Genomic DNA, 24,075 nt, shown 5'->3' on the forward strand with positions numbered 1-24,075 from the left:
TTACGGCAATATTATGGCTGCTTTTTATTCAGATCACATTGCATAATAGCAGTCACCATAAATAAATGGAAAAATATAAAGATATTCCATGTGATCGGAATCGGTATCAGCCAATCTCACTCATGGATGATCAGTATTGGTATCGGTGTCATAAAACTCTGATCGTAACATCCCTACTACAGTGGTACCTCTAATTACGAACGTCTCTTCATACGAAATTTTCAAGTTACGAAACACCTCAACAGGAAAATATTGCCTCTTATTATGAAAGAAATGTCAAGATACAAAAGGTATGGGCTGCCACTTGCAGCTCCAGAGTTTCCTGAACGTAACATACTCATAGCTGCTCTGCCATTGGCTAGCCTAGCATCGTCCTGGCATCCCATTGGCTAAGAGGGACCTCTACCGTATGTGTCTATGTGTGCAGATAGACAGGTAGATAGATAGATATGTGATAGATCGAAGTCTATGCAGCGTCCTCGTCAGTCGCCCCTCGGGCCATGAGGTGTTCCGATAGTTTTACGTGAATTAGAAACGAGGAAAAGAAAAAAGGAAAAAAAACTTTTTTTGTCCATACAAACAAAGCAAAAGATAATAGAAAAGTATGAAAAGGGGATGCGTTTAGTTGATCTCGCCAAAGAATATGACCGTAATGTATCGACAGTTGCCACGTTATTAAATCAGTTTACAAAACGCCAGGCAAAAACCACTTCTGAGAAAGAACATGAGCCAAAAAGGGCAAAAAGCGATGAGGACAGCAATTAAAAGGTAAACGACCATTATTTTTATTCTTTACTATATTCTTTGCTTTTTTACATTATGCACAACTCTCATTTATTGTGCAATAATCTAATTGTAACATGTATTTGTTGCATGTTTTGATGCATTTTTATGCTTCATAAAACATGTATGTCTGAATCTTTGGGGGCTTGGAACGGATTATGGCATTTACATGGAAAACGCGTCTCTACTTACAAAATTTTCTACTTAAGAAATTTCTTCCAGAACCAATTAATTTCGTAAGTAGAGGTACCACGGTATAGTAGATTACAATTAGCAATGTAATTGTTTGTCATTTCCATAATTTATACCACCCAAACATTCTAACAAGGTATTATGACTCACGTTAACCACGATGGATTGTATGAAGATACAGTGATTAAGCAATGATTTTTCTTCGCAGGAACATGATACCTCATAACTGTTTTACTGAAAGAGCATACACTGCTATATTTGACAAATAATTTTCAAAAATATCTACAGTAAGTCTGTCTGCCATGTATCAATAATGTATCACAATAAACAGTGATATGATTCTTTGTAAGAGATGCAGTATGATAACTGACACATTGCAGGAACACTAACTAAAAAATAATAACCAAAATATAAACATCTGGTTGTAGTGTCTAGCAACAGATACTGATACAATTATATGGCTACTTTTTGTACATGGCTGGGACATGAACACACATGGAGTCAGGAGCACTCACAAATAAAAGTACGAAATGAGTGTAAGCTGTAATTCGTACAGGGCTGATGTGAGCGTGTGTGACAGGCCAAATCCAATAGCAGCGGTGGGGCTGACAGGCCTGACATGAGTCTTGCCGAGCCGGCCCCCTTAATTATGCATGGCCCAGTGTTTCCCCCGCATCTTAATTGAATCACACTGTCTGAAACTTGTTACTTCCAATTTGTTGCATTTGATTTCTGACATCGGTGCGGTTCCGTCATGAATTATGCAGATGGCAGGACCTTTTAATTGCCAACGTTATTAAAACAAAACTAATTGCAGATGATTAAAATGTGACGAGGAAGCTGAAGGTTTTGAGGCGGTGCGGCGTTTCTGCTCCAGCCAAACAATGATTGGCTGTCAGGCCTGTCGAAGGAGTTGTTGTGTTGTGATTGGAACTGTCACCTTGGCTGGAGTACGTTGTGGGGTTAAATTGAGCGACATGATGCGGGTGAACACAAATATAAGGATGATGTACTTTAGCTGCTCATGATTCCATGATTCAGTACATTTGTAGACCCAGAAATAATTGGTTCAGCCAATGCTGGTTGATCAGCAACACGGGTGGTCAACTGGCAGCCCGCAGGCACTCTGAGTGGCACCTTGATTGAAAAAAAAAAAAAAAAAAGGGGGAGTATCATTATTATTATTATTATTATTAGCATTATTATTATTACTTAGATATGTTGTAATATACAACTGGTTTGGAGCACAAGTAAAGAGGAACGTGTCGCCAAAAACTTTACTGCACTTCACTTCGAAGAAGATTAGGTAAATCAGAAGTACGACACAAAAAACAACTCCGTTCCAATCGCACCCCGGAACTCTGTTTTTCCATGGGGGATTTATGTCAACAGGCGCTACAAGTTCATTATTTTCTTTATTTCGACTGTCTGGCATGCACTAACCACAATGTCATGTCTATCACATCTAACAGCCGATTTTACTACACGCGACACAGCTCCTCCTCCTCCTCCTCGCCAGGGGGACTTTTTTACTCGGACTTGCTGTGTGTCAGACGAGCAATTCATCCGCAGTCTCATCAATATTTTGAAGCAGATGTAACGCCTCCTCTACTCTATAAGATTTTTTTTATAGATCATGGTGACCCACGGTGTTTCTCAATGCAGTTGCTAGTTGCTATGGAAACCCAGCGGCGCCGTCCTAGCGCAACATGCATAAGATTAAATAGAGCCGTCAAATTGACTGGGACGCCGTAGTGAAAAGAATAATGACTCATAACTATTTTTATATTGTTTAATACCATAAATTGCACCATAGTAATGAAATATATACAGAATTAGAAAAGTCAAGAGGCCAGGAGCATATTATATCTAAATATGCTGAGTAATAACACATCAGTGTTTGAAAACAGTCAAAATGACTGCTTTTGTACTCCTAGTGTTAAATATTTTTTTCTTTGTTTTTCGGTTTTGGGAGGGAGTAAACCCCACTTTATTTGTGAAAAATGTAAATTGGAGGTTGATTAACGTTTTTGTAGAATTTTCTGGGTTTCAAATTTTTTTCCCGCCCTAATCTACAATATTTTAATATTTCAATTACATGCAGATTTTCACTATTTTCATGCTGGCCCGGACCCTATCCCCCTCATATGACTGGGTTCTATTGTATAGTTTTAAGTTTTAAGTAATATCACCAACCATTCACCACGAGATGACAGACATGGCTTATTTGCACTTGCACCAGGTCTTACCTACTCACAGGCCCCAGGGCTAACCATCAAATATTGTCCCACCTCCCCGACTCTAAAGCCCCTATCCCAAACATTTGCAACTGTTGGTGAAGTTAGAAAAATCACGCCAGAGTTCGTTCCAGGTCGTAAATGTTCGCCAAACTGTCCTCAGGCATTCGTCAGACGTTAACCTATACTTTTCTTGTTGCGACAAGAAAAATCCATACAACTGTTGACAAACATCTGTCGAACGTTTTGCGAAAATTTGCAACATTGAACAAACCCTGGCAAAAACTCTGACGTGAACACGTTTGCTTCTTTCGAAAACACTGCTTATTGGCATAAAGTGCTTTTCTGAGATCATTTTTTAACATTGAAAAACACTTTTCCATGCATACTATGCATTTAACAAAAAAGGGTTAACAAATAGAATAGTAATAAATCAAAAGATTCACACACTATAGTTTTCATAAAGCAATAGTGCATTTCCCAATCACTTCTATGCATTAAAAAAAAATTATATTTTAATAGTATAGCACTGATATAACAAACAACTGCGGACACCAACAACACAATGCCCTGCGCCAAATACAAACAAGGCCATTTTGGCAGGGTAGAAAACTTGACAACAGTGGACAGGGAGCAAAGAAGGGGCATTCTCCAGGATACCAAAAGAAGACGGGCGGACTGCACCTCCAGCCCGTGGGTCGCGCTCACTCTCAAGCGCAGGCAAGCTCCCCATCTATTCACGGGCATTACGGCGAGCGCTGCGTTTCTACCGCTCTTCGAGCGAGGACGACCAGCCCCAGCGGACATTTTCTCTGCTCCGCTGCAACGGAGGCGGAGGCCGCGGGCCAGCGTGTGCCAAGCGTGTCGGACCGGCCGCCAGCCCAGCCCTGGCTCCGAGGCAGCCTGCATGGTTGATCCTGCTTATATGCCTGTCTAAAAGCTTAAAGCCCTGCAATTCTAAGTCGACATGGCCCGTAAACCCAGATTTTGTAAACTTCCGAGACAACTTCGCAAGGACTCGCCTTTGTTGAAAAAGCACTCCTGTTTCTTCTTTGATATTTCAACTTGTCCACTCATTTTGTCATTTTTATCAGAGTGAGATGCGTGTTCACTTGGACCAAATATTGACTGATAAAGTGCCGCCAGCTATGGTCGTGTCATCTTGGCTGCGTAAACAAATACAAGCTGGGATCAGTCACGTGATGTCCGGAGCTCTTGTCACAGAAACTTCCTGTACATGAGGATTGGCTGAAAATTGTTATAGTATATCGTACGGGTGTGAAATTGGTCTGCAGATGCCATCATGACATCAGACAAATAAACAAATGACAGAATAATGTGGAATTTAATGCCTTACGTTAGGCCCCCTAGAGCAGGCTTTGTGTACTGCAGCAGCAAGTGACCCTCTCTACTCGTGATGGGCATGACAGTTCTTTTCAGTGAACTGAATCATTAGAATCAGTTCATCAAAAAGGACCGTTCAAAAGATTTGTTCACCGACTTCCATAGACCACTGGGCTCAAGCCCATTTAAGCCCGTTGGTAAGTGCAGCTCTGCTTGCCATATACTACAGTGTCATATCAAAATTTGGAGTGAATTGATTTTGGTAAAAAAATGTACAAAATGTTTTCTTGCACTTAATGCTGGTTTGCAATTTTGTGCCGTCCTTGAATAGTATTTTTTATGTACAAGAGCCCTTTGCATTGGGAAAGAAAACAGTAGAGGGTCATACGAAATTTTCAAGTTACGAAACATCTCAACAGGAAAATATTGCCTCTAGTTACGAAAGAAATTTCAGGATACGAAAGGTAAACGTATAGGCTGATACTCGCAGTATGGGCTGCTACTACCAGTATGGGTTGCTCCGGAGTTTCCTGAACGCAACATACTCATAGCTGCTCTGCCATTGGCTAGCCTAACATCTTCCTGGCATCCCATTGGCTAAGAGGGACCGCTTCCGTAGGTCTCTATGTGTATGGATAGATAGATGTAGCGTCCTCGTCATTTTTTTACATTATGCACAACTCTCATTTATTGTGCAATAATCTAATTTTAACATGTATTTGTCACATGTTGTCATGCATTTTTATGCTTTATAAAACATTTATGTCTCAATATTGGGGGTCTTGGAACGGATTAGGGCATTTACATGGAAAACGCGTCCCTACTTACAAAATTTTCTACTTAAGAAATTTCTTTCAGAACCAATTAATTTCGTAAGTAGAGGTACCACTGTATGTCAGTATGTCCATATTAGATGTCCTCCAGAGATTTTCTGTCAAGGTGTATGATGTCACACATGATGACAGTTTGAACATTTAGTTTTGTTTGACTTTTTGGACGTTTCATGTGTGCCACTGCACCATTCCTCCATTAAGACCAATCATGCAACTACTTTCACTTTCATTGATTTGCTCTTTATGCCTTTCAATAAGCTCTCTTACCTGAAATTGTTTGACTTGCCCGTTTAATGCGTCGAAAATTGCTTTCAAACTGTCCGCCGTGGATGCGTAAGATCTACAGACGCAGACAGAAATGAGCACTCATTGAAATTCATTCTTTTCATGTGCATTGTCAGGCAAAAGTAATGTCATTTGGATTAAATATGTGAGCAAGCCCCCAAAAAGTCCAATAAATCAATATGGCCTGAAACATTTAAAAAATAATTGCAAGGTGATGAGTGTTTCAAAGAACTCCATATGCTTTGCTACTCTTTTTATTCACTATCAACACTCTGAACCAAGCAGATGTTGATTACAAAATAATCTGGTATGGTAAGTGATTTCATTTGGAATTCATCCAAAAATTGTGTGGAAATAAAATAAATCAAAAGTCAGTCAAAATTTGGGAATTCAAACATAATTGTATGAGATGTCAGCAAATCTTGAAAGACCTTTGCAAGCATCAAAACGATTCTGGCCACGTGTACAGTATGTTTTAAAACTTGATTTAGCTTTTTATGCTTTTGTTGTTGGTGCCATTGTGAAGTCACAACTTTTGGAGAAACAATTAACCTAGAAGTCTAGTAACTTTTCGTTCCTGATGCTTAGGGCTCATCTTATTTCTCCAACATCAATTTCTTAGGTCCTCACTGTTCTGTTTGTATGCTAGCACCTCCCACCAGAAATTCCATCAGGGAGCAAAAAGACTGGCAAAGGATCAAGCCGGAGGAGGTCGAAATGTTTGGTGGAAATGAGATGATCACTCCTCGATGTCATCTCCTAAACATCTTTGACGTGTGTAACAAATGAACTGTCGGTATGGCTGGATTATTACTATTACCACAAATGTCCACTTTATGTTTAAAGGAGGATTTCTTGACAAACCGAATTGTAATCGTCAGCTGGTCAGTCCGTCAGTCAGTTAAGTCCGTTAGAAGTCCGTCCGAGCTAGGAGCATTGCAGTTAACAGACTTGAGATGACCCCCCGCCCCGTGTCACAATTGGGCCCCAATGTTTACCACTGTACTCTCTGTGTTTTTCCATTCACCCCTCCACTGCTTCGCTTTGCCAATCAGCCGCCCTTCCTCATTAGTCACTCTGCTTACCTGGGCGCACAGGTGCTTCATATCAGCCATCAACACTATTTAGCCTCTTCTGCTCACTCACACTTTGCCAGATTGTTCTTTCACTCTCATCCAAGACTTTCCAGCACACGTTCTTGGATTGCGCTCCTGTTTTTGACTCTGCCTGCCTCTAACTCAGTACCTCGTCATTTTGCTGGTAATCAACTCAGTTTTCTGTCCCCAACCAGTTCTGCCTTGGCTAGTGCTGGGCAGGTGAAGCCCCATGAATCACTTAGGCCAGGGGTACCCAAGTCAGGTTCTCAAGAGCCCCTATCAAGCCTGTTTTAGATGTCTCCCTGTCCCTACACTCCTGATTCAAATAATCAGCTCATCAGCAAGCTTTGTGGAAGTTTGATGACTATCCTGATCATTTGAATCAGGGGTTTTGGAGGACAGACACATCTAAAACAGACTTCATAGGGGCGCTCAAGGACCAAACTTGGGCAGCCCTGACTTCAGGCCTCAACACATCAATCCGATGTCGGCCGACGGTAAACGCCGTCTGTTTGGTGTAGCGCGCAACGTCGGAATGTCTGATCCATTGTTGGGGCATCTGGGGGGCGTGTTCGGCTGATTCAACATCTGGAATCTGGTCGGGCTGTCGGGACGAATGATCACTATGATTTAGGGCCTAGATTTTAGCGAATCAGTGCACTGGACTAGAACGGGAAGTGACGAATGCGGACAAACGGTGATAATTGAAGCTATTCCTCAAGACCTGAATTAAACTCGCTCATTTTTCCCATCTCTATGGACAATAAAGCGCAATAAAAAAAGACCGTCATAATTCAACATCACCATCAAAAGCTACGCCGATTAAGTGATTATTTTTACTTGAGTTTATTTTTATACAGAAACTGTTCGTAATTTTGGGGTAAATATACTAACTCCGATGGTATGGAGGGGAGGGCGGGCCACTATTTTTCGCGCATGCGTAGAAGGTCCGGAGTAGTTGGCGTCTCCATCGGCTTTTTCACTCCGACGTGCCGACTTCTAGGCCGACATGACAGTTGGCCATGACGGCCGAAGTTGGATTGGCCTGTCTTATATACAGTAGTTATAATAATAGAGTATAAATAAAAAGCCTTGCTCCATTTGGCTCACCACAACCTTAGCCCTTCTTGCTTTTTGTTTGCCTGTTCCCGTGGCTGTTTGGTGTTGTACTGCAATGACATCACCGTGTGAGTTTCCCTGTTGTGCTATCACTGTGGACATTAAAAGTCATTACCAATGGTTACTGTGGTCCGGTGTTCTGCATTTGGATTGTACTGTGACAGTTAGGGTTCCATCTACAGGTTCTGTGCTCCAGAGCCTGCCCCAAAGTGTCCTGTACCTCTCAAAAATACTACCAGAGGATGGGCATTTTGCTAAATGTTGCCGGTTCATCATTTGTCATCTGTCAGTATCTTGGGTACCCATCTGTCACTCGTTAGACCGTCATTTTTTCAAGCTGAACCAAATTGAAATCGTCAGTTGACCAGTCTGTCAATCAGTCCGTCAGCAGTCCATCAGAAGTCCGTCGGTCCAAAAGTTGAACTTTCAGTCCGTCTACCCACCCACCCCCACTACAAAAAAACACGTCAGCAAAAACGAGCATCCATCAGTGACGGACTGAGAGGTCCGTTGGTACTTGACCCGGTTAGTGACTATTAGACGGACAAAAATCCACTTCCAGTGCTTAGTCCGCCATTTTTTTAAAAAAAGTTTGTCATCATTTGTCATCATCAATTTTTCAAAGTAACTGTGGCAACACAGAAAATAAGAGCACACTTATTTCAATAAAGTCTGCAGTCTGCGTGGGGCGAAATGAGCCCTCGTGTTCGCCTGATGAGGGATTGAACAAGTGAATTGTGCCTGCAGGGCACTACAGCGCAGCACCTGACTGTAAGTTGGGGATCCTCAAGGCTGTGCTGCGTACGGGACCTCGCAAATGTCTGGAAATCATTACCACACGAGAGGAGGAGGTAGGTGGGGGGCTCCCTTTGGTTTCATGAATGCTCAATCAATTCAATAGGACAGCTTAAGTTTCTCTCTTCCTGCCGCTCGGAGCACATTTGAGGGCCCACAGGCGCTGGCGGGCTGCATTCAAAGGCCTCAGACAAAAGAACAGTCGTTTCACCTCGGAGGGAGCAGCACATGAAATGTGTCGTAACAGAAAAGACAGAGCAGTGTGAAGCATAAAGGTACGTACTATAACAAAGCTGATCATAGCCTGACTAAAGCAGTCAGATTTATTTCAGTAAAATCACATGGCATCGCCAGTGGCAGAATGGAACGATATACAAATACTTTGTTACTGCACTAAAGTTGATTTTTCAGTTATTTCTCAGGTAATTTACCTGAGTGTTTTATGATGATTTTTATTTCATAAATCTGCAAACAGATAGCTGTACTTTCTATTCCTCACTTTGTCACAATATGACACATTGCGAAAAAAAAATGTAATTTGAGAGGTCAAGTCAGATCTTAGGGAGTTACAAGGATAAATATGAACCAAGAAACATTAACCACTAAATTGTAACGCATTTGGAGAAGCAACATATTCCCATTCAGTGGGCCTTATTTCAAGAGAATTGTTGAAAGAAAAATGATTCATGGCAAAATCATTGTCTTGTGCCAGCCCGAAAACTAGGAGCTTCTTTTGTGTAAATATTATCCGAAAAAATGATCTATAATAATATAATATGGTACAAGTGAGCAAAAGCTTGCTGATGAACTGAGCATTTGAATGAGGTGTGTTGGAGGAGGACGACATCTCAAACAGGCTGGATAGGGCCTATGGGCTAGCATGTAGTTAGCTGTGAGACGGGAGTGTTATGCCAGCAGAAGAGATTTTAGCGACTCATATTAGCGTTAAGCATTGTGACTTATCAATTTATTTATTTTTATACTTGTGGGAATCTTAATACACATATTTGATAAGACCCTCCACATTTATAGTTTAAAGATGTGTTTCATTGATTTGGTGCACTAATAAAAGGAGCATGAATTAAACATTTACTGAGCTTGGAAAACTAGTTGACTAGCTGAGCCCTTAAATATAATGCAGTGGCTCCTCGAATGGATACTTGGTCTCATCAATGTGAGATGAGTTATGTTAATCTGTGACTGTTTTTTTGTTGTTGTCAATTCATGCTACTTCATAATTTCATGGTTTCACGTAAACATGCTCAACAGTACTGTAGCTGACCTGCTAGAGCCAACAAGGCTCCTCTCATAGTTGAGTCTATTATTTTTCTTTCCTGTTCCTCCGGGATGGCTGCCAAAGCTCATCTATGGAGACGACAATTAGAGTCATGTTCCATCCAAACTGGGTGGGACAGGTGCCGTTAACCAACGGCAGAGGAGAATGGACAATGACAGCGAGTAATATGTAATCGTTCAGATTTGGCGTGGTATTGTGAAACTGGCGGCGGGGGACTCGAGTCAAGTCATGACTTGACTTAATTGAAATTTGGTGGCGACTCGACTTGCTTGATTTTTTTCACCATGACTTGGGACTTGTTTGAGACTTGAAGGTTACGACTTTAGACTTGTGACTTGCACATATGTGTGTTACTTCCATCTTTGCCTTGCGCTGACCACTATAGAGGGAGGAGGGGGTGCGCATTAAATTGGAGGCCATAACACCTCCGCAGTCATGTTTCGAAACAAGCCATCACTGAGTCATTTCCATTTTCTTCTGCCTTTCATGGACTCTCTGCGTCTTCTTGCCAATAAAAGAGGCTTCATCTGTGAGTTTGTAAAAATGGACTGTAGTGGAGGGAACTACCTGGCACGCGACACACAAAATATCAAGTTGATGAAAGAGTGTTTTTTTTAATTTTATTGCACCGCGTCATGGCCAACATTACAGATGACATAGCAATCATCTGTGACTCGCCTCTGATGCACACTTAACAAATCTAAAACGTAGAGCAGGTTGTCAGACATTTTGGCATGACTCTTTGCTTTGCTACACTCCCAAATCTGAAACTAATACAGTACTTTGATTTATTTGTTTAATTCATTCCATGACAAAGCTCATAACTCTATTTAATCGTATAGCAAATTAATTTTTCCCATTGAAATGACCTGAAATGCCTTCATTCATTTCCAGCGTGTGTGTGTGTGCGTGTGATCCATCAGTGACGGACTATATATTTATATATATATATATATATATATATATATATATATATATATATATATACACATATATACCGGTGTGTGTGTATATATTTGTATTTTTACGTATTTAAAAAGTTGCTCGACAGCTCATTGGAAAAATCCTAAATAATTTGCACGCAAAGCCAAATTCAAATGGAATATTAGTTGTACGTCTCTAGTGTATCGTTCAACAGTTGTATTTTACAGGAAAAGAATCGTATTCAAGGATAAAAGAAAGCTATTAGAATAGTATTTCAATCAAAATATACTTTTAATTTTTTTCCCTATTAATTCCAAGATTTTACTCAAGTGAATATTGGTTCAAAGCTTTGTAAAAAAAAGAAAAAAGTAGTTCAAAAATAAAATGAATCGTGATTAATTATAGAAAATGTTATATATATATAATATATATATATATGCGGAGCTGTGCATTTTACGAAAAATTTGCGGTCCTTTTATCGCCTTCCGCCTATAGCCAAGGTACTCTTTCGGGCTACTCTTCCGCCGTTCATTTATCCGCCATTTGTGCCTATCGTTTTAAACAGGCTTCCATTAGTTTAATGAATGGAATTTCTATAATGAGTCAGAGAGGTCGATGCATGCTGTTGTCATATTTCTGAATGAAATACAATGACATCCCCCAAAAATAGCCGCGGAACTCTGTATCTGTCTGCCTGCATTTCGATATAATTTGCCAAAATTGAGTTACACTACCAGAACCAATACTTGGATGTGGTTCCAGCTGTCGTAAAGTTAATTTTATTATCAGCCACCAAATCAGTGAGGTGGGCCGGGGGCATGCCAAAGGCTCTCGGTCTGCCAGAACACCCAGCATGGTGCAGAGCTATCTGCCAAATTCCTAAATAAGCTAAGCAAGGCTTTCACCGGACAGCTTGTATGCTCAAGCATTGCTGCGCTGTTTACGAGTATAGATTCCATAGCGTTTAATGCTAAATCCATTTGATCTCAATTGGTAACCAAAACAGAAGCACCAAAATCACACGAGAGACAGTAGAGTCTTAAAATCATTTAAGAGTTCCCTTTGCAATAACAATGATCTTATAGTATTTAGAAACAGCGTCTTTAGTGTATATTATCATCCAAGTAGACACTGACATGTGATCGCTGAGTGTCCACGTTTATGTTCCAGAGAGTTTATGGTGCGCCCAGTCTGATTCACTTCTCTCGGGTTTGCAGACTTTCTCCCTAGCACTGTAGTTTTGTTTTAAACACAGGTACCGCTTGACATACATTTGTTCAAATAAAGGGCTTCCCTCTATTAAATGCTTTTTCCTATCTGCGGTTGAATATACTGCCTCCAGGAATTATTTTGCTCTAATACCATATTTCAACTCCAAATGTCAACTGTTTGCCACACGCATTGATTTGTTAAACTGTCATAATGGCACGTCACTCAAAGTAAAAATGCCGAAGGTAAGACGACTCTCCGGCTCTCTCAGGAGGTGCGAATGAGGAGCCAAGTTTTCATTCCTTACTTGTGGCTTCCCATTGAGTGGCTCACTCCAAAATGGCTGTCAATATCTCCCTAGCAGAAATTGCACCCAAAGAGCAAAAAGCAGTTTGGGCTGTGGGGTGGCTTCCTCCCCAGGCCTCTGGAGGATTTGGTGAATCCACCATACCCAAAACCTCTCCCCCCTCCTTGTTGTTTACTTCTCATTGTCACCCTCCCGACAACATCCCGCATGCGGGAGGAATCAGAAGGCTGCGAGCCGATGGCGCTCGGAAACAGAGAGGCGGATAATTGAGAAGATTACGCTCGACACGCCAGCTAGGATTTGATGATGTGAAGGGGTTTTCAAGTGGTGAAAGTTTGCCTCCCGACCGTCGCGCGACGGGTATGAGACACAAAAGGCTTTCACACCCCCACTCCTAAAAAGACACGCAGATGTTGACATGTGTTTACTCCACATGCCTTGTCAACCACTTTGGCAGATTCACATCCAAGCGCCTCGACTTTCCTCATGAAGGCGCCACCAAACTGACACTCTCTTGTCATTTTAAGTGCATTTAGAACATGCCCTACATATTATGGAACCTCTAAGATTGAACACTATTAGTTAAACATTTTTCCCCTTCGGAATTAATGGCAATACAAAGAAATCCAAGTCTGAAGGTAAGTGCCCCGCTGTTTAAAGTCACACATTTAATCAAAACACTATGTTAAATGTCAAAGCATAAGGTGAGTTGCTGCTGGAATATTTGAATAATTTCTCCTAGTAAATAACAGAAATAGAAATATCAAAGTGCATTTCGATTACCTGAAAAACCATACATTGCATGCATATCTCCCTATGCCATAATAAAATCTGAATTATTCCTGAATATAGTACATCTGGGGAAAAGAATACACAAGCGTTTTAATTAGAACCCAATAATTGTCATTAATTATGATGGAAAATTTCCAACCTGCCTACTGAATCTTTTCAAAATTCCTTCACTAAACTTCCCATGGGGTCTTCAGCTTGGCTTACAATTACAATCTTTTTAGTCCATTCCATAAATATTTGATGGGCTTTGATGTTTCAACTATCAATCAATTAATTAAAAAAAATAGCAACTCTTAAAGGTGAAGTCAACCCCAAAATTTTATTTACAAGAATATATTCTATGTAGCCCCACTATTGTAAGCACTGAAGTCGGATTAATATTGCGTTTGTGGAATATGAGTGAAGCAGGAAAATCCACCTGTTTTTGTCCATCTCACGGGGCGGTAGTGAAGGGCATGACAGTTCTTTTCAGTGAACTGAATCATTAGAATCAGTACATCAAAAAGAACCGTTCAAAAGATTCGTTCACCGAGTCGTTCGCCCCCACCCCGCAGCCGCCCCCCGCCTCCCCACAAAGAAACACACAGCCGAGTATGGCATCTCTCCTCCGGCACGGACGGAGTGAGTTTAAAAATAAAAAAACAACTATTGTGCTCACCCTGATGTTGCAGTAATTGTAATTTGTATTATTATTAATACTATCAAAAACGTTGCAGCTATAATGTATGAACGGGAAATGGCAGCACGTTCACTTACTGACTCGTTCGTGAAGGAAAAATGCAGTACATTCACTCACTGACTCATTTGTGAACGGGAAGTTGCATCACTGATTCCTTCGTCAACAGGAAGTTACCTTACTGATTCCTTTGTGAACGCCAATAGTGTGGCAGTATGTTCATTAAATCCCTCCTCCATCTGACACTGGCTGCTGATTGGTTATTTGCGAAAATTGACGACATGCGCGTGGCTGAGCTCAAATGAACGGAGAAAAGAACGAATCACTATGTTCTGTTCCCATTCTTTGCTTGAATAAACGTATATAAAAATAAAAATTAAAAAAAAAAAACCGAAACACTTGAGGAAGTGATCACATCGCAGTTGCTCAGGGCTCAGGTAACGAGCAATCGTCGCTCAACTTCAGAAAACAGCTGAGGCATGATTGGTTGTTACCTGAGCAACTGTGATGTCATTATCAATCGACAGAAGTGACAAAATGGCCACTGCCTGAGATGGCTAAAATTTGCTGCTTAGAACATCTATCCATCCACCGGTCACTCCCCCTTCACCTCCACCCCCAGCCACTGCTGTCTGTCTGCTCAGAAAACACGAACAGACGACATGGAGGACGAGACGACGGCTGCAGAAGCGGCAGTGGATTTAGTCCCCAAAAGAAAGTCCATCCATCCATCCATCCATCAATTATCGATACCGCTTATCCTCACAAGGGTCGCGGGGCGTGCCGGAGCCTATCCCAGCTGTCTTCGGGCAGTGGGCGGGGGACACCCTGAATTGGTTGCCAGCCAATCGCAGGGCAAACAGAGACAAACATCCGCACTCACAATCACACCTAGGGGCAATTTAGAGAGTCCAATCAACTTACCATGCATGTTTTTGGAATGTGGGAGGAAACCGGAGTACCCAGAGAAAACCCACGCAGGCACGGGGAGAACATGCAAACTCCACACAGGGAGGCCGGAGCCGGGATCGAACCCACGACCTCTGAACTGTGAGGCGGACGTGCTAACCAGTCGACCACCGTGCCGCCCTGCTTAGAACATATTACAAAGAATTTTGTTTGCATTGACTTCCCCTTTAAGTCCAGCCCTAAAACTGTGCACGACAGATTTAATATACAAACAGAAATGGGGAATTCAGGTCCAAAAAGTAAAAACCCTGCCACAGTCTGTCTTGAGCCACAGATGTTTCTGTTCAACTGAGCTCGTTTACCTGCCCGTTGATTAGAATCACCTGTGGCTAAAACCAAACTGTGTCAGGGTTTTTACTCTCTCGACCTAGAATTCCCATCTCTGTGTACAATTAACCTTATCCAACCATTAAAAAAAAAGAAATTTGACCAAGTGCACGGACTGAGAATAAGTGAGTTAATCCCCCCTTGTTGGCAAACATTAGAATTGTCTTCAGGAGTAGACAACAAAGGTCACATCCCCTCCCAAGGCGGAAACCTGCAGGAAATTGCCTGCATTAGGGAGATGTATTGGTGTGAAAAGATCCGATGACATGTCGCTGAACAGGCCAGCTTGGCACTATTTGTTCCCCTTTGCACTGTTTCTTGCTCTTTGACACACTTCAACAGGGTTGCCTTATTCATCTACAGATACAAATCATACCTGTTTGGAAAGTTTTGGAAAGTCTTTGTAGGATTCCGCCAGTGCTTCATGACTATTCACTTCTCTAATATTGTTTTTGGGGCAAATGAGACCCCAGTGACATATACTTCAAATACAACCATGACTTAATCTGTGCTGTGTCACATAATTGGACGATTTAATGATGGAAATGACCAGTTTCAGGGTCAAATTGTGGCAATCATCATCATAAAAAGACAATCTAAGTAACATTCATATTCATATCCTTCCTACAAGTGTAATATTTTTTTTTAAATATTTTAATATTAAAGCAACTCAACACTCAGTCTTATCAGAATACTCTTGTCACAAAACTGTAGACGTTGGCCACTGTTAATACGAAATGTTGAAATGTTGAAACACTCGACCTCAACTTTAAAAACACGCGAGGCGCATGGTAACAGTATACAAAAGTATTAAGACACTGGTCTGGTCACACTATCCTAGATGTGCGCATGCTCGTTTCAGGTAGCTGTCATGATTTTTTTTCTTTTGTCCTTTTTTGAGGCCGATCCCTCTGAAGTGGTTGAAAAGCAAAGAAAAAGCAAACATCCATGTCTTTCAAATGTTTCTATCACTTGAGCAGCATTTTTTTTCCCTGAAAACAAGTGTTACATATCAGAGGGACCTGGGTATTATGAAGATGTGCAATTTACTGGAGTATAGAATCACACATCATTGTCCTTTGCAGAGGTCTGTGCTGTTTTTGCATTTTAACTTTTGAACTATGGACTACATGCATGTAGCACTTGTCACAAGGCACCGACGCTTCAGGTGCAGGGTAGACACTATATGAGAGTGGGCTGTTGATGTGATGTAACTCTCGCCTTAACTCCTTAATCGACTCAAAAAGAACAGGGGCCGCTCTTATGTTTAACACGAGGACTACCCGAATTCTAAAATTACTTAGATCAACTAGAGCCATCATCTTTATTTGATGAGACAGTCTAAAACCTTTAATATGTGTGTAAAAAACCTTAATGTGGCTCAATCCTAGCAAACCACGACCAATCATCACCAAAATACAGTGGCGGTTACTTTGATATTGTCAGAGATTGAAGTGGGCATAAGTGGAGACGTGCATGTGAATTTTGGTGGCAATCGGTCACAGATTTCCAACATTAAGCCACACCACCCATGACATGAAGCATTTTATTTAGACCGTCCCATTTTGACGGCTTGTGCTTTGGCAAAGACGTCATCACCTATAATGATTATTACTCGCTGCTTGAGTACCTATTAAAGGTATTTTATTTACTAAAAGGCTGTTGTAAGTATCTTTGAATATAAATTATTACTGTAGCTCCTCTTCTGGGACCACCAGTCCACCGAGTCCCGTCCCCCTCAGAAGCAGACGGTTGTGGGTGGTGGTGGTGCTCCTGACAAGAGCCTGCCGTTCGTTGTCCCTTCTATCACAGCCAATATTTTACTCTCAGCTAATAATACCTTGAACTGTGTCGCCGTCCTGCTCGGATGTTCTTTATTGGCTGCTCTTCCTCGCACTTGCTGTCAATCACCCTTAAACTCAGCCTTATCAGCATTTTGAAACAGATAGAATGCTTCCTCTACTGTCTTAACATTTTTTCAATTTTATTTTTTATGGTGACTTTTTCTCATCACTGAAAAGTGGTTGCTATGGAAACCCGGCGCAGGAATAGGGACTCATAAATAGGTTTATATGTTTTAATGCAACAAAATGGCAGCATGAGAATAATATTTATACAGACACAGGAAAAGTTGAAAGGCCGGGAACATCGTTAATCTATGCAAACAGAGTAACAATAACAACACATCAAAAGTTTGAGAGCTGTCAAAATTAAGGCTGGGAGTTCTAGTTGAATAAATGGCGTCCTTGTATGGTTGACGGCTGCATTATTACATCAGCAGGGGAAAAAATGCAGAGGACAGACTTTGGTGCTATCGAATTACAAATTCATTGCTTTGCATGTTAACAATCCATTGCTTATGCTGCTCATCAAAGCGGAGTAACACCGTATATCTGGGTAGGCACACAGCAGTGATAGCTCGATGTACTTTCTCCCTTTCACCTCTTCTTCAAGAATACGCGCAACCACACACATAAAAAGAATCCAGAAAATACCCCAAAACATTGACAATTGATAGAAATTCTCTGAAGTAAAACGGCTTCAAAACAATGGCGCTGGGCATGACCGGAAGGTGCGTCGCCCTATGAGATTTTACCGGAAATACGTCACACCACTCAGTGCATATAGTCCATTCTGCATTAAGGGTGGGAATTACTGTACCATATAACACACTTGTTGCCAAGACTAGCAATAGTATCACAAGACATCCATCCATTATCTGTACCGCTTCTCCTCACAAGGGTCGCGGGGCGTGCTGGAGCCTATCCCAGCTGTCTTTGGGCAGTAGGCGGGGGACACCCTGAACTGGTTGCCAGCCAATCGCAGGGCACACAGAGACAAACATCCGCACTCACAATCACACCTAGGGGCAATTTAGAGTATCCAATCAACTTACCATGCATGTTTTTGGAATGTGGGAGGAAACCGGAGTATCACAAGACAGAGCTTCTTTATTCAAAATATAACAGACAGTAATTACTGTCACAAAAGTCACTTTAGACTTTCGTTTTTCAGACATTTTCATAGACATTTGATAGCTGCTCTTTTTTTGGGGGGGGGGTGAAATGCATTAACTGAATTTGAACTCATTTCAATGGGGACATTTTTGATACGCGAAACAAATAATAATGATAGTCCATGAAAAAAGTAGGCACCATTTAATTAAAAAAAGAAAGAAAAATAGTTCACAGAGAAAGCCTTAATCAACAGATTGGAACGAGTCGAGAAAGTTAATGACTTTTTAAGATGCACCTTCCTGTCAATAATCGTACAAATTGATTTTATTTGGCCTTTCAAATAAACATTACTTTGAAATGCCTTGGCTTTGATGAGAAATGAATGAATGTGTCCAAGATGTGTGTTTTCCGCTTGATGCATATTCTAATTGCTGAGTGCAATCACTCCCTCACTCCCGCTGATGAGCGGCCGCAGAGATGTTGACCTTGCGGCGCGCGTGAATCGATGGCAAGTTGATAAAGCCAAGTTCATTGCTGCCTAACGCAAAACAAAGCTGATTTGTTTACCTAGCGTAGCCGCCTCGCGTCAGTCCCATTAGGGGGATGATTTATAGAGCAGCGCCCAATGAAATTGTTTAAAGCAGATTAGGTGGAGCCCAACGATCAGCACTAATATGACAAGCTGATGTGGCGTGACAGGTAACCAAGCAAACAAGTTCCTGAAATTCAGATTGCATTAGAATCCTAATAATCCTGCAGGGAGCAGCAGATTTAATCAAGACAGGAGGATGGCGGAAGACAGGAGGAAATAAAGGATACTGCTTTTTCAGCTGCACAGGAAAGGGGGATGCTGCTACTTTTTTTCTTTTCTTTATTTTAATTTACCTGTCAGAACACATCATTCAGTCAGAGTGAAAGGGAAAGACAGAGTAGTGAGCAAGAAAGATTATCATAGGGAGAGATGTCTTTATGTTAAAATGGATGAACTACCATTTGTTGTTGTTTCCAGTATTTTTGCAAAGAAAGCTATTGAAAGTCAAGTCTATGCTGCCATCATCACTATCAGCTGGACAACATTTTAACATTTTCAATTAGGGATAAACATAATCATCGATAAATTAATCTCGAGGATTGTCATCAATTGCGCGGAATTGATTTGTATTTGTTGATGAAAATTTGCCACATGGAGTGAACGACTTGGCTGGAACCGCCAGAGGTGCTGTTGATCTACTCTCAAGGCCGACATCCAATATGACAACTGACGATGCAAACAGGAGATCAGAATGTACAGTGACATTCTCCCACTACATGCTTTTTAATATATTCTGGTTCATACTTTTTCTTAGTTTTTCGCATAGTGGATTGAGGAAATGTATGCAAATTGTGATCCTTTGTTTTAATGACGCTGTAAAAGTCATTTGCTTATTTTTGTTTCTAAATATTTAAAATTTTGAAGATATGTTCTGAAAACATGTGCAAAGACTGACTGAATTGTTGAGATATACAGTGCCCTATTTTGGTAGATGTGCCTGTGCGCTCGGCGTGAAAACGGGCGTAACGTAATTTTCGTGCTAGCACAAGTTTAGTCTAGCTAGCATGTTTGGGGCCGTGTTGTGCCTGTCCGGACGTTCCACATACAGACGCACGATCATGAGGCGCATGGCTGTCTCCAATTGTGAGTTACTTAGTGATATTTACTTGGACCATTTCTACCAGAACAGAATATAGTTAGCTGGCAACCTATGGTAAAAAGAAATAAAAATAAGTACAGGAATTAAGTATTTATACTCAAAGGAACTTCTACTTAATATATTCCTTAAAATGCACAATTTGTCATTAGTTTGCTGACGCTTCCTATTATTCGTTTGATTTTTCAAATTTTAGTCCGTTAAGATTTGTACCTCTATGTCAAATATCCCCCCAAAAAATGATGTTTAATCATGCCATACAATATGCATGCAGTGTATCTTGTGCTGGTGAAAATACAAAGTATTAATGCAATTTAAAGCGTGAGGACTCCTTCATCATAATGATGAATGATTTCCTTAATGGTATTTATATTGTGCTCCAGTGAAATCTTGTTTAAGGTCATAGTACAGCATGAAGTATTTAAAACTAGAAAACCAATCAAGGAAGGCGATTTAAAACTGCTAATATTTCTGCAAGTTTCTACATACAGTATTCATCACTTGCCTCGGTGCCCTGTTTATTTGAAAATAATGAGCCCAAAACGAGGAAGAACGCCTGCTCCCTCCTCGGACAGTCGATGGCGTGTGAATGATGACATTAATGTTTAACTAAGGCGCATTGTTTGGGTAGTTTTGAATAAGAACAATAATTATTATATTCTGAGGATACACAATTTCTAGCTCTTTCCACGCATGCATTATGCAAGTTTTAATATATCTGCTTCCCAGGAAACACAGTTACAAACCACTGATGGATATTATTCCCTCACTTGAAACTAAACAAATGGAATTAATTAAGGATCTTGCTGGAATTTCTGTAATTTCGTACATGAACTAAAATGTGAAGAGACATCTTAAAGTGGGTACAGCCATTAAAAAAAAGCCTGTGGTTATCAGAACAATCAAACAGCAAGCTAGCCATTTGGGGCAAATTCCAGGGGGGCTATGAAAAAAATTAACCCCAACCAGAAGCACCATAAAGCATCATAAACACACGTACAACTCTAAATTGCAAATGTCTTTATTTGGTGTCTAATTCCGGTGGAGTATGGCATCAAACGATCGTCACCAGGAAAAAGGCGCTGCAAGGTTAAATCGTGCTTATAGTTTCCCTTTTTTGCCGAATTTGCCCTTCTTTTTGTTCCCCAGAAAGAAACATGAACTGCATGGTCAACATTTTGATACTGATGAAAACGTGATAGATGCTGTCGAGACATTCCTTGAAGGGTGTTACTCAACCTGCCTCTGCGGACTCATGCAACTGCAGCATCAATTCTGCAGAACAAATTCCTTTAACTCCAGGTGGATTGTTGAAAAGTAGTAAAAGATCCAAATTATACATATGTTCAAGGGCCACCCCTCGAACATGTTGTTCTTTCTTTCATAAAAAGTTTCACAACGAGTTACAAGTAAAAGAGGAAAACATATACTATATTGCATAGTTACTGGCTGAAATGAGGTCCAGTGAGGTGCTCTGAATGCTGATGTGACATCACATGTATGATTAAAAAACAAAAAAAAATGTTTGGTTAATGTTTTTCTTTTTCGAACCAACATTCAAGTCTCCACATTTTTAAAGCTTTAAGACAAGTGTGTGAAACTCATTTATGTCACGGGTCACGTCATAGTTATGGTTTCCCTCAGAAGGCTGTTGAGTCCATAATTGTATCATTTCTTTATATTATCTCATATGCACAACAGATTGCTGGATGACTAGTTTTGAAACCAGAAGCCAGTAAATAATTATTTGTTCAACTATTTTTCAATTAATGTTAAAGGAGGGATTCAATATCTCATATCGCTGTGTTGTTAAAAGTGAGGACAATTTGCAAGTATCATGAAGTCAACACCCACAATTAGTCTTCGCAGGTCATTTAAAACGATGTCGCAGACCGGATCTTGTCCCCAGGCCTTGAATTTGATCCCTGTGCTTTAAGGTCTTCTAGAGCTGAGCTTTCACACTATGTAAAAGTGCAAAAAAAGACCAAAATGTGAAGGAACAACTTGGCTACGATCATTTTCGTCACCAAACGTCAAGCGTGCAAGTCTCTTTCTATGCATGTCTCAATGACACAAATCGTTAGCAAAACTTTCCCCTACCACGCGCACTTGATTAAACCTCACTGCATACATGTCAGCATTTCCCTGTGATGAAGGGACATAGTGCTGGTGCTGGTGCTGGTGGGGGGAAAAGTTTCAGACAGGGATCTAATTAGGCAGCACACGGGACTGTTTCTCACCCCGCTCCTAATGAGGGGGTTGTTATGCTTCCGAGGAGCGGCGCGTGTCACGGAGAGGCCGGAGTGGAAGCGTAAAGAGTGCGACGAGGGCCGACGAGGCGTTTTTTTTTTCCCCCTGCAGAGCGCAATTGTGCACCTGTGAATCCCCCAACACGACGAAAGCAGGCCTCGTTTGATGTGCTATTCTTTTCATGTGCGGGAATGGGAGGGACCGAGGAGCAGGGACCCAGTTGAAAAGAGGCAGGGGGACTCGGGAGGAGTCTATTAGATGCTTTAATAATGTTAATTAGTGAATAATAGCATTAGTAATGAGCTACTGGCTGTATTTTATTCATGTGATCATCTCGCCCTCTCGCTAATTCTCTCCTTGAACAGTCAACAAGGGACCTCAAAAAACATAAACAAGTGCACACATTCACAAAAAGTTGCACATGAGCTGGTATCCTATTCAGACATAATTAATGATATGTGTACATGGGCTGGTTTAAGCTGGGTCGATGTAAATTTGCTCTCTATATCTGTGTTTACCGGACATGTTTTTAGCATGTGAAAACGCACTCGTCAGCTAAATCAGCTGTAGCGACAACCTCATGATCAAACCCTTTGAGACAACATTAAAGTGGAATATCATATTAATTAGGAAGTCCTCTATCAATGACGCTGATGTAACATCATTTTGCACTGTAAGATGGAACACACAGCGTCATCTCTCACTCACCTACGCTGTATTTATTTCACAAATGTCATGAGTCAAAACGAGAATTATTTAAAAATTCATGATGGTGGTGTTGTAACCATGAAATGCTGTAGGTCGAGACCATCATATACAGGGGAGCCCCTGTATCGTAAATGTGGTGGATATGAAATTGACTCACGTAAAGAAATGTTGCCCTTTAACACAAAATATACATGTTAGGGTTTCATTTTCATCGACAGGCGCTAGGCTGGACGTAAAAACGTGTACGTCTTCATTTTTGTGCCGGTGTAAGTCTTGTTTACCCAGTTTGGGAATTTGGCAGACCTCCTCACGCCTCACTGGGCATTCTGGCGGACGGAGCAGCTGCGGTACGCTGATGTATATGTATATTTATGTATGTATATGTGTAATATATCAAATATATGTCATGTCATCTTCCAAACCGCTTATCCTATACAGGGTCGCGGGGAGGTGCTGGAGCCTATCCCAGCCGTCAACGGGCGAAGTCAGACTACACCCCGAGCTGGTCGCCAGCCAGTCGCAGGGCACACACAGACACTGCCACTGAGCGGGAATCAATCCCACGCTGCCCGCACACAACTCAGGCGTGTGTACCACTACACTATCAGTGACCTGTCTATCAAATATATATTATATATAAATATACATATATATATATTATATATATATATGTGTATACATATATGTATATATACGTATATCTATGTGTATATATATATATATATATATATATATATATATGTATGTGGTCATCTGTGGAAATCTACTTCTTTACACATGTTTCACAGTATTTACGACAGATGAGGACACAATGGTTTAGTAGAGCACTGCTCGGTGATTTATGGACCTCTCCTCCACAGGCACCACTTAGGCTTTCGATGTGATTTACACAACCACCTGTGCACATGTGCATGCAGGCATATGCACAAATGAACACGTGAAGTTTTTTTTATTTTAGCTCAGTGTTGGAGAACCTTTCTTCTACCAGGGGTAATTTATAAAATCCTTCGAGGGCCATATTAAATTTATGAAGGAATACGATGAAACGATCCAAGTTTTATGGTTCCATATTGTGTGCATTTCTGGCCTGTAGGTTCTCAAACCCTCTGAGTGTTTTTGGACCATGTCTGAAGAGGCTAGTGATTGGATGAGGTTGGAAAAGAAGGACTGTCAGGGATTTTTTCCTGCGCTTCTTGTCACTTTGAAGCAGCTGAAGCAATGACAAGTCACCACCTGTGAGCCCTGCAAAGACATCTACTCTCCTTGCCCATCCCCATGCTCACTCC

The 24,075-nt window shown here is 41.1% G+C and overlaps 1 long non-coding RNA gene across 2 annotated transcripts in view; it reads left to right on the forward strand.

Annotated features, from left to right (window-relative positions):
• LOC147136091 (uncharacterized) overlaps nt 1–23,397 on the forward strand; it is a 99,630-nt gene extending 76,233 nt beyond the window's left edge. For both annotated transcript variants that reach the window (XR_015089578.1, XR_015089579.1), the window contains 3 exons: nt 8,638–8,741; nt 8,827–8,960; nt 23,228–23,397. This is a non-coding gene — a long non-coding RNA (uncharacterized LOC147136091). The remainder of the gene's footprint in view (nt 1–8,637; nt 8,742–8,826; nt 8,961–23,227) is intronic.
• Nucleotides 23,398–24,075: the final 678 nt, after the last annotated feature.

Source organism: Filicampus tigris, chromosome 14, assembly GCF_054856515.1.
Source record: "Filicampus tigris isolate MCC_2025a chromosome 14, RoL_Ftig_1.0, whole genome shotgun sequence".
Taxonomy (NCBI): domain Eukaryota; kingdom Metazoa; phylum Chordata; class Actinopteri; order Syngnathiformes; family Syngnathidae; genus Filicampus; species Filicampus tigris.